Raw genomic sequence first — 11,857 nt, forward strand, 5'->3', positions numbered from 1 at the left:
ACTCAGTTTCCCCCTGAGGCAGAACTACCTGATGAGTGGGCTGGTTTTTGTCCCACAATCTGTTTTCTGTTTCTCAAATCCAGGCTCCTGGGTCAGGCTCTGCCACTCAGTAAAGAGCTGGCTGCTGTCGTGCAGTATGGCCCACCCAGGTCCCTACAGACCCCTGGGCCCAGGGCTTAAGGCCCTTCATTGAAAGGTGTAAGCACTGTCCAGAGACAAGATCTGAGTGGAGAAGTTCCAGCCAGGTTTATTAAAAGGGGACAGTGACCTCGTGGGCAGGGCAAAGATGGCATCTGTGCCCAGGTGCAGTTAGAGACCCTTTCCATGTGGGGCTGTAGAGGGTGGGGAAATTTCACAGCTTGCCCAGAGGGCTTTGGTGGGTTGGGGTCCTATGGGGGGATGGGTCTAACTAGGTGCTTTGTGTTGTTCATTTCAAGAAGTGGGGTGGCAGGGTTAGTGTAGGGCCATGTTAGACTCCCCTGACATGCAAGACCCACTTCCTAAATGAGAGGAGGCCTAACTCCTGTTCTTTTGTGCGGCTGGCCAGAGTTTGGGGCCACCTTCTCAGGGTCTCACATCTCCAGCTGCACCTTACCACAGGCCCTGAGCTTGCACGCTTCTAAATCTCTCTTCTGGTACATTTGCAAAGCATTTACCTAAAGACCAGGATGTGACACACAAAGATTAGGTGTGGTGTCCCCTCCCCTCAGATTAGATTAGGAAGGAAAAAGAAGAATTAAGATCCAAGGTGGAATGGGGGTGCAGTCTGAGCGATCAGGGTTTGATTCTGGCCCTGCCACATTTTAAGAGCAGACTTCATGACCTCAGCCAGTAGACACATCCTCCCTCTCCTCCCAATCTTGGCTTCTTCTTCCAAAAAGTGGAGATCAAGTCATACTTGCTACGTGTGTTTTTATGAAAATTAACCACAACGTGTGAGCACTCAGCATCGTGCCCAGCCTGGTGTAAGCCCTGACTAGGCCCAGTGTATGGACGCAGAAGTCCACAGACTTCAGCTGTGAAAACAGATGAGACTTACTCTCTATAACAACTGCCCTTAGATCAAGGCTCTTCAGCTGGACTTGAGACCAAATATGAGATAATACCAAGTCAAAGTAACTCCATCACTTACAGTTTAAAACTCCACTCTGTCAGGTAAATACATCTTTGGAGAAAATCCAGGGATTCGGTTTTTCCCCCCATGTTCTACCTCTTCCCCATCTCCCACTTCTAAGGCAGGGCACAGGGTCTTACTCCTGTCCAGCTGCCCATCTCAGTGGGGTGAGTCACTCCTTGATCCCACCTCCTTCCATCTCTTTGATTGCTTCCTCAACAAGGATGATCTATGGGGTTTATCCTGGCCCACATGATTCCTGGGCATGAGAAATCTTAAAAGCGTATGATGGTCACCCTCCCACCACTGGGAGGGCTGTGGTGTCGCCCCTCCTCTCAGTAGGTAAACTCTGGGCTGGCACTTCAGCCCTGTCTCCCAACACATCTTGTGGGACACCAGAACTGCCCTTACCTGTGGTCCGATAGGCCACAGGTCCTGCTCTCAGAGGGACTCTCCATTTGGGATTTAATGTCCTGTCCTTGCTGGCTCTCCTCTGGAAAGTCTTCAGAATCTTTGAATCCATGCTTCCCAAGTGAGGTCAGACGGACAGTGGAGCACACACCGGGTCTTTGAGCCTCAGCTCACATGCATTCCCACCTCTCATCTCTGTTTCCTGCCTCCCAGAATGATTCTTAGCCATCTGGTCAACTGCCCCTAGAATCTCGGATCCTCTGCAGCCACACACTTCCTGCCTGCCTTCCTGCCTGAGCCATCAACAACTGCCACCCTCTGCCCCTGTTGGAGCCCTGGGTATGGGCATGGGAAGGGTCAAGGTCAGATGTGGGTGTCCCATAGCATCTGGGTCAAGGGGCAGGGCAGTGCCCATGCACATGCAGGCTTCCAGCACCTCTGTGTGTTCAGCAGGTGCAAGCCTCTTGCTGACCCCCAACCCATGTACCAGTTCATCCCAATGTGAAGATTGCAGTACCCCAGGGTCTCCTGTCCTTGAAGGTCCTTGAAGAGAGAAGATGTGGAGCTCAACGTCCCACTCCCAGTGGGGTGGCACAACCTGTGAGGGTCTGCACTGGCCCCTGAGTATCCCCAAACCCTAAGGAGTAAGACATTCAATAACAAATAGAAAACACTATAAAGGAGAGAGAGACAGCATGTAATAGAAAATCTTTATATTATTGTTCCTTTAACGACTCTTTTTCTGCTTTTTAGCAAGACATCTTGCATTATCACTTTGCCCTGGGCTGCCCAAATAATGCGGCTGGTCCTATGGTAAACCTCTGAATCCCTTCTACTTCTCTCAGGTAGCAGAGGAACTTTGGGTTTGGGGGCAGGCTTGGCCCTGCACTTCCTGGCTGCCACCCACCAATTCTATTGTTTCCCCTCAGAAGCTTCTTAAAAACTGCTGTTCTCAGAAGGCTGCAGATGGAAAGCTGGGCTCAGGCCACCCTCTTTGGGTCTGGGTTCCCCTAAGATTTGGAGACAATTTATCTCTTGGTTCACATTTTCCCTGCCATATGTTATGACACTGTCAGTGGGAAATCTGGCAGCTCTCTTGGAGCGTTAAGGTGCACGGTGGGAGGGTGGCCTGGAGGTCTCAAGAAAACTGGAACACGCTGAGAAGCGCATGTGATGTTTCCAGTTGTTGTTTTGTCACATTAATATACTACTTCACATGCTATATGGTGACTTTTATGGTTGTGTTGCCATTATTATTGTGTGTGCAAATAAATGAGCAAGCAGAAATGCAATTTTGCAAAACGAATCTGTTAAAAATCACCAATTTATCAGTAAACAAGTTATCCGAGACATTCCTTGCAAATATCTCACTGTTGTAAAACATATCTGGGGTTTTTTAATCAAAATGCACCAAAATGTAAACATAGTAGCTAAAATCATTGAACCCTTAGAAGAAAAGGTATGCATAAATCTTCATGAACTTGCATTTCGTGAAAGAGTCTTTGATATGTCACCAAAAGCACAAGCAACCAAAGAAAGTAGCTGAACTATGATTCATTAAAATTAAAAACTTCTGTGAGTCAAAGGACACAATTGAGAACATGAAAAATCCCTCCACAGAACAGGAAAAAACTTGCAAAACATTTACCTTCACAAGGGACTTATATCTACAATATAAAGAATAATGTATAATAATAAAAGCATAAATAACCCAATTTGAAAATGTGCAGAGGATGTGAATATAGATCTGCTTTCCAAAGAAGATACACAAATGTCCAATAAGCATGTTGAAGGATGCTCAGCATTACTGACCATCAGGGAAAAATGCAAACGAAAACCAGAATAAGATCCAACTTTACATCCTTAGGACAACATAACCGAAAGGATAGATAATGACAGTGCTGGCAAGAAATGGAACCTTCAAACACTGCTGACAGGAACGTAAAATGGTGCAGCTGCTTTAGAAAAGTCTGGCAGTTCCTCCAAAAGTTAAACATCTAGTTGTCATATGACCCAGCAGTTCCAGGTCCATGTATATACATGAGAGAACTGACAACATAGGTCCACAAGAAACATCCTTGTACATGAATGTTAATGGCAACAATATTCATAAAAGTAAAAAGGTGGCAACAACTTACTTGTGCATCCACCATGAATGGATAGACAGTATGTGGTGCAGCCACACAATGCAATATTACTCAGCCATGAAAAGAAATGAAAGACTGATTCATGCTACAGTATAGATGAACCTTCAAACACATCATGTGGAGTGAAAGAAGCCAGACACAAAAGCCTATATATTATATGGTTTAATTTATGGGGCACATCCAGCATGGGTGAATCTATAGAAATGGACAGCAGGTTTATGGATTCCTGTAACTGTGAGATGAGGGAATTTGGTTGAAGGGTGCAGGGAATTTAGCTGAAGGGTTTCTTTTTGGCGTGATTAAAATCTTCTAAAATTGACTGTGCTGATGATCACACAACTCTGAATAAACAAAAACCCAGTATATTTTAAATGAATGAATTTTATAATATGTGAGCCGTATCTTAAATAGATGCCTTTTTAAAAAGATATATGTGGTTTTTCTTGACAAGCAGGTTACGTTATCCCTCCAGCATCCCTTTTGCAAGGTTTGGTGTTTAAGAAAGCCCTGGCACGACACACTGACTGCCCCACACCCTCATGCTCCCAGCCCTTGTAGTCTCCTCTGGAATGACTGCTTTCCTATTGATTCTCTTTGCTTCCTGGAAACTAAACCAAGCCTACCCCCCGCTGGCAGTGGCATACTGTCGATGGGGTATGATTCTGCTTAGAGGTGGGACCTGCCAGTTGCCCCAGGACACGTCTGACCCCGAGGTGGGAGAGGAGCCTATCTGGGCCTGTTCACATTGCTCCAGCCCATGTGCTCTGGACAAGGTCATATACCCATGTTCAAGGTCACACACTCAGGCTCTTTAAACTGGCAAATCAGGGGTGGATCTGCATCCCATGCAGCAGACAAGTTGCCATTCAAACCAAGTGATTCAGGAAGGACCCAGAGATCCAAGATCCCATAATAAAGATGCTCCCTTATTATCAGGAAAGACCTCAGAGCCATTCCCAAAGTTCAGGGGTGACACTTTCCCATCTCTGTAGATTCCAAATGGACTGTAGATTGCATAGAAGAAAGCTGGATTACCCAAGGCTTCCTTTCTTTGCTCCTTCACGACTGGCTGTGATACATCCAAAGGCCCCCCATGGGGAGCTCTAGACAGAGCCATCAGTGCAGCAGCTACAAAGGCCGTGCAAGGGAAACCATCTGGGCAATAAATAAAGGCAAAATGAGGACTTGCCAATTTTATTGAGCCAGATAGTGCCTCCTGCAAACTCGCATTCATTTGGGAACCTCAATTCATAAAAGCTGAATTTTAAATTGTGAAGTCTCCATATCACAGCTGTCAACTGCCTCCATTGAGGTCATCAGATCCCAACCCACCCAGAGAGATTCAGGCTGGAACACCTTTGTCCTTGCTCAGCGTACAGAATGCACAGGGCCTCCCTATCCCCACACTCTGGTTCATCAGAGAGCAGGCATTACATCTTTCCTTCTACTCTTGGTTAAGCAGCGTCCATTCCATCGGTCTCCTTAGAATTTAGAACGGGCCGGTTGTGAGTTGACTTGTTGCCCTGTAGTTCCAGACACATGGCAGCTGAAACTCACTATCTTGGCAATCATAACATGTTCCCCTTATCTTGGAAATGGCTGGCACTAGCTGGTGCATCACTTTTTCACCTTCCAGGACAACTTACACATGCAAATTCCTCCATGTCTTGTTGAGAGGCTCCTCACTGGGGCAGTAAGCAACCCCTGCCTGCTGAGAACATGGGCAACAAACATGAATTTATGAAGGGAAATAATGCCTTTCCAAACCCCACATATAAATGCCTCACATCAATCTTCCCAAGAATCTTCTCCTGGGTTCTGGGATGTTGAAAGAAGTTCTCAGAAGAAACAATGTTTTTCCCTGTTTCTTTATATGGAAAATCAAAATCAAATTAACACTCTAATTATTAGCCCTTTGAAGAAAGGAAACAATGGTTCACAATGTCAGCATGGACTGTTCTTGCAGATGTGTGAAAACCTCTTCTCACTGTCTTCTTTTCCAGTCCTACGTCCAGGATGCATGTGGCAATATACCTGCAGACTAAGCTCCATGCTGCAGAGGAGGGACTTCTGGAGGTCCAGCCCATGTAGTCCTTCAGGCCTTTGTTCTAAAGGGTAAGGAGTGATAAAAAGGGTATAGTCTGCAGAAGTGGTGGTAGACACTGAGGAACACTTAAGGACACTGGCCAGCTCTGTGAATGGTAAGATATCTTGGCTGCACTAGGAGTAGGAGTCCCAGTGGCCACAGATTAAGAAGCAGGCAATGGTACATGTATATGAGTCGATATAAGAACAAAATGTGGAAGTGCTTTTAGTTATTGGTTTTTGTTCTTTTTCTTCTATTAATTTGTCTGTAAAAAGAGAAAAAGCAAGATCAGGTTGCAGCCACAGAGAACTCTCAGGATGCAGGAAGGTGTAAGTGGAGGAATCTAATTCTCAGCTGGGGAGGAGGCCCCAGAAAGGGTAGAAACTGCCCAGAAGAGGGAGAGAGCAGTGGACTGACCTCCAAAAAGAGGAGGGTGCATCTTCCTCAGAGACTAGAGGCAAGTAGAGAGAGGAAAGGTGGAAACCCACTGAGGTCTGGGGAGGAGTAAGGGAATTTTTGAAGCTCCCTTTGATGGATACAAAGTCTGACTAGACGCCAGGTTCAGTCACTCCAGCAAAGCCTTTCCACTTCGCACTGAATTCTCTGACCTTTCCATTATCTATCCCAGTAAGAAAGAAAAAAGAAATAAGTAAAGCAATCACTTTCACAACACATAGCACAAAGAACTAATTTCTTAGTATATAATCTCTATACATTACAAGAAAGAAATCTAAGAAATTCAAGAATAAAATAAGAGAACTTCTGCCTTCAGCTCTAAAACATAAAGAATTTGGAAATCATCACTCCCATCCTCACCACAAGAAAAAGCTGGAAAACAGAAGATCAACAATTTTGAGGGGCTTATCAGAAAACCAAGGTCATAGTGCAAGCCACCACCTGGAAATCTAGGGAGCTGGGCAAGTCCAGAGTTACAGCTGAGATGAGTTTGATGCAGAAGCTGCTGGAGCTATAGATTGGAGGGAGCATTAGGTGATAGTTTTGAGGCATCCCTGGAGGCTGAATGTGAAGTAAAGCAAACATGAGAAGCTCCAGGGGGCTGCAGTCTGTGGGAGGGAGCCCTCCTTTTCATGGGCTTTACCACTAGGAACCCCTTTAGGTTGTCATGGTGGAGATCTGAGAAAGAAAGGGATTTTTAAAGATAACTGCAAGGTGGTGAAACCTGACAAATACCACCTCAGCCAGGCGATCAAATTCCATGTCAACTGTTATGCACCACGTGGATAGCATGTCAGTGTAGGGATGGTCAGTCTTTATAGCAAAATAATAAAAAAAAGGAACTTATAGTTTTCAACAAGGTGTAAAATCTCTGCTTTCTTTCTCTTGCCAGTTCCCCAGCCCCCACCCTTCTGGATCTCTGTCTATTGAGGAGCCCAACAGACCTAAACGACATTCCCCAGTTCCTTTGTCATTTAGAATTTGTTCCTTTAAACCTCAAGTGATTCCTGAATGTCCCTGGCAGATGAACAACCAATAGATATGTTGGAAGTGATGCTGGGCCAGTTACAGTTCTGGGTTTCAAGAAAATAGCAGGTTCTTTGTTTTGGAGAGCTGCATGCCTTGTGGGAGGTTTGATAATCCTGCATCTGACATGCTGAGGAACATGGTGTTACCTGATGAAGAGGGCCTGGCTGCCTGTCACTGTCAGCCAATATGCAGAGACTGGGGTAGGTACACCAACCTTTATCAAAAGACTGGGATTCTGGAGAGCAGTGAGAGTAGCTTCTCCAAGACTGTTCTGTTCTTCCATTTCCAAAATGACAGTTTTATGCATAAAAGTTCAAAGCAAAGACCATACCAACCCCTATTCCAAATAATAGTCAGCCTAACTCGGTGACTATTACAACATGCCAGTTCAAAAGTTAATCTCCTAAATCAATCCACCTAAACTATTCAAGATAGGCATCTTTAGGGTGGGAGCTAAATTTACCAAACAGTGAGAATGGGGGTGGGGGGAGGGTCTTGTGTGAAGGTCAAGCAGGACCTAACCCCACCAGACCAGATGTGTCATGTCTGGTCTAGCCTGAGAGACTCCATGTTATTCTCACCATATGTGCTTTCAATGAGGGAGAGAGAGAGGAAGGCATAGGCCAGCTCTCCAGTGTTTCATTCTCTTAAGTGTTTGCATCATGCCAGCTAAGTGTCTAGACATTGAGGACCTGAAACAAGTCATTACGGCTATTCTCGGTCCCAATTCCTAATCCACAGAATCACATAGCAGAATAAATAATGATAATAGTGATAAATGATTAGTTTAAGGTCACCCAAGTTTGCAGGTAGTTTGTCGTGCAGTGACAGCTAACTGGAACAACATACAGAAAAAAAAATCCCCTTTCTACATTATACATTTCAAAGTAAGTTCCAAAGGAATTTAAATAGTAACTTGAAATGTGATAAAATATTAGGATAAAACTAAGAAGATTTACATTGCTAGCAAGGAGGTGGGCAAAGGGCTAATTTCATATATTGCTGGTGGTATGTGAATTGCTACAACTTCTTAAAAAGTGGTACACAGTATCTATGAAAATTATTAAATCTGTGCTTGTTTCGGCGGCACTTATACTAAAATTGGAATAATGCAGAGAAGATTACATGGCCCCTGCACAGGAATGACATGTAAATTCTTAAAGTATTCCATATTTTTCCTGGATGGAAGTAGAACGCATTATTCTTAGTAAAGCATCAAGAGAATGGAGAAGCAAGAATCCTATATACTCCATTCTGATTTGAGGACAATTAATGACCTAGTTCACTGTGGAGGATAAGGAAAAGGAAGAGTAGAGAGAATGAAGGAGGGAGGAGAGTGGGAGAGTAGAAAAGCAGAGAAAGGGAAGGAGGGAGGGGTGGAGGTCACAGTGTGTGACAACCTTATGGGGGTGGGACAATTATTAGAGGGACTATACCTAACTAATGCAATCAGTGTAAACTGGTTCTTTGTCTCCTCAATGAATCCCCAACCAATATATATGTATTTATATATAAGCTGAAAATCTAGCATTCGGAAATAAAGTTCAAATTCTTGCCAGTATGTAAGAATCTCTGGAGTAGGAAATCTATTACAAAATCATTAGCAATAGTTAAAAAAAAAAGAAAACCCTGACACAACCCAGATGGCAGGATCAATTACATTCTATCCACCTTGTGGCATGTTGTAGAAATATTCAATGCAAAAAGGCTAGGTATGTGTTTCTGAAACTGGAGGGATCTTGTCTTAGTCAAGTTCAGGCTGCAATAACAAATATACCATACAGTAAGTGGCTATATCAATACCCAGTTATCTCTCTCCATTAGGAAAGCTAAGAAGTCCAAGATCAAGGTTCTGGCAGTTCTGGTGTCTAATGAGGGCTTTCTTTCTGGTTTGTAGACAGCCATCTTCTCACTATACCCTTAGCTGGCCAAGAGACAAATTATCTTTCTCAGCTGTCTTCTTATAAATCCCATCCATGAGGGTGCCACCTTCATGACCTAATCAACTCCTAAAGGCCACACCTCCTGATACCACCAGCTTAGAATTTCAACATATGAATTTGAGGGGGTGGGGGACACAAATATTTAATAACAGATCTCAAGAGAATATTTTTTTAAAATATTTTAACCTGGTCTCACCCCAAGAATTCTGCCAGAAAGACTGTAGCTCTCCAAAGCCTTCCAACAACCTGTGGAATCTCCCTCCCCTTATACCTACATAAAAACAAGCTCCCAACCACTCTTGGGGTAGCCACCATCTTTGGCCAGGCAGGTCTCAGTTCCCTTTCTTTAAACTTCGCCTGAAAGTCAAAAACAAACAAATAAAAATTATACTATGGAAACTAGTTTGAGTAATTTATTATAAAACCAAACATGCAATTACCATATGATCCAGAAATTTTATTTTTAATTTTTTCCCAGAGAAAGAAAACTTGTGTTTACATGAAAACGTGCACAGAGCAGCTTTATTTGTAACAGCCTCAAACAAAATCAGTTCAGGTGTTCTTTAGCAGGCAAATGCTACACAAACTGTGGTAAACCCATACCATGGGATGGTACTACACAATAAAGAAAGAATGACATACTGATACACGCAGTAACCTGGATGAATAGCAAGGAAGCAAGCTATGCTGAATGAAAAAAGTCAGTTCCAAAGGATCATGTACTGTATGGTCCATTTATATAACATTTTGAAATGTCAAAATTATAGAAATAGAGAACAGATTAGCGGTTGCCAGGGATGGAGAAAGGTGAAGAAATGTGCAGGGTGTGGAGATGGCTGGTGGGAGTTGGATGTAGTTATGGAAGGGCAACAGCAGAGTCCTGATGATGGTGGAAATATTCTGTCTTCACTGTGGTGGTGCATACAGGAACCTACACACATAGTTACATGGGTAAAGTTGTACAGAAAGACACACATACAAATAAGTACAAGTAAAACAGGAATAAAATCTCCAGATTGCTTCACTCTCCTAGTTGTGTCACTATCCTTGTGATGTGGCACCACGTACTGCACTTTTGGAGGATGTTACCATTGGAGGAAATTAGGTTAAAGGTATACAGGCTCTGTATTATTCTTAATAACTGCATGTGAGTCTACAGTTAGCTCAATACAAATTTAAATTAAAAATATTTTTAAACATTGTAATAAAATCTATAATAAAGTGCAAAAAATTTGCTTCAAAGGTATTTAAAAATCACCTTTCCCCTTTAGTTAAACAAGATAAAATCAAATTCCATTAATTACAATATATATTTGTATGAGCACAAAGAAAGGTGTAAGCAAATGATTAGCATTGGTTACCTACAGCAGGTAACTTAGAGGTGAAAAGAGAAGACACTGTTAACTTAGGTACATATTCCACGTTGGCATTTTTGCTGTAGTAATGCATTTTTTTGAGTCAGAATTTCACTCTGTCACCTGGGCTAGAGTGCAGTGACATCAGTCTAGCTCACAGCAACCTTAAACTCCTGAGTTCAAGCAGTTCTGCTATAGCCTCCTAAGTAGCTGAGACTTCAGGCACCTGAAACTACCCATGCCCAGATAGTTTTTCTATTTTTAGCAGAGACAGGGTTTTGCTCTTGCTCAGGCTGATATGGAACTCCTGAGCTCAGATGATGCTCTTCCCTCCACCTCCCAGAGTACTAGGATTACAGGCATGAGCCACTGCACCAAGCTAGGATGTATTTTTTTTATATATAAACATAAAAATATATGTTTTAAAGGGCTAACTGTAAAAAAAGAAAACATCAAAGCTTTGTGGGGAGATATTATTTTTACAACTTTTGGGTGGAGAGTCCCTTCCTAAGGAAGGAAGATCCAACACCCAGAAGCCATAACGGAAATAACTGAGAGGTTAATCTCATAAAATTTCAAAACTTCCATAGATCAAAAGACATAATAAAGTTTAGAAACATGTAACGTGAATTTTCTAACAAACATAAAATTAGTAGCCCAAAATAGCTCTTACAAATCACAAAGGGTAAACAATACAATGGAAAAGTGGGTGAAGATTTGGGACAGATCATTAAGGTTAGGCAATAATTTTGAATACTAAAATGGGGCTCTCTTGGTCTTGGCTTGGCCTCCAAAGGTCAAAAATAATACAGTAGGTGCCAACTAGCCCCAAAGTCTACTAAATGCAGGGCCCTTGTTGCAGGACCTACTGAAGGGATTATCTAATCCTCTACCCCTCACCCATAAGAGAGACAGAGAGAGAGGGCTTCTTACGGAGAGGTGATTGCATTCCCTGAGCTTCCTCTGAGACACACATGGGCACACACAGACATGCACGTAGGAAAGGAGGTGAACTGCCCTTCAGCCCAAGCCAAATGGGAGTTATATTGTAAGAAGAATTTTAAGAAGGGACAGCAGAAATATGACAAGTGTCCCTCAAAGGGTTGAAGATGTGGGGATGTGGCTATACCTTCTCTGGGTCGTACAATGGGAGTCAAAGTACCCTGCTGAGAGGGAAGGGTCCAGGGCATCAAACCCCAAAGTAGGGAGTGACTCCCGGGGGGAGCCTTCCCTCTGTCAAGAGACCTACAGTCTTGCCAGCAGATGGCATGTCCAATGAACCCCCACAGCATTGTTTAGTAGAGAGAGAGCCTCAG

General features: G+C 43.4%; 1 non-coding gene across 1 annotated transcript; it reads left to right on the forward strand.

The window, feature by feature from the left end:
* Positions 1-8,314: 8,314 nt before the first annotated feature.
* LOC111722136 lies at positions 8,315-8,420 on the forward strand. The gene has a single exon (XR_002771063.1). It is a non-coding gene; the product is annotated as a U6 spliceosomal RNA (small nuclear RNA).
* The last annotated feature ends 3,437 nt before the right edge of the window (positions 8,421-11,857 follow it).

This window comes from Otolemur garnettii, unplaced genomic scaffold (genome assembly GCF_000181295.1).
Source record: "Otolemur garnettii isolate 467f Iridium unplaced genomic scaffold, OtoGar3 scaffold00217, whole genome shotgun sequence".
NCBI classification, from domain to species: domain Eukaryota; kingdom Metazoa; phylum Chordata; class Mammalia; order Primates; family Galagidae; genus Otolemur; species Otolemur garnettii.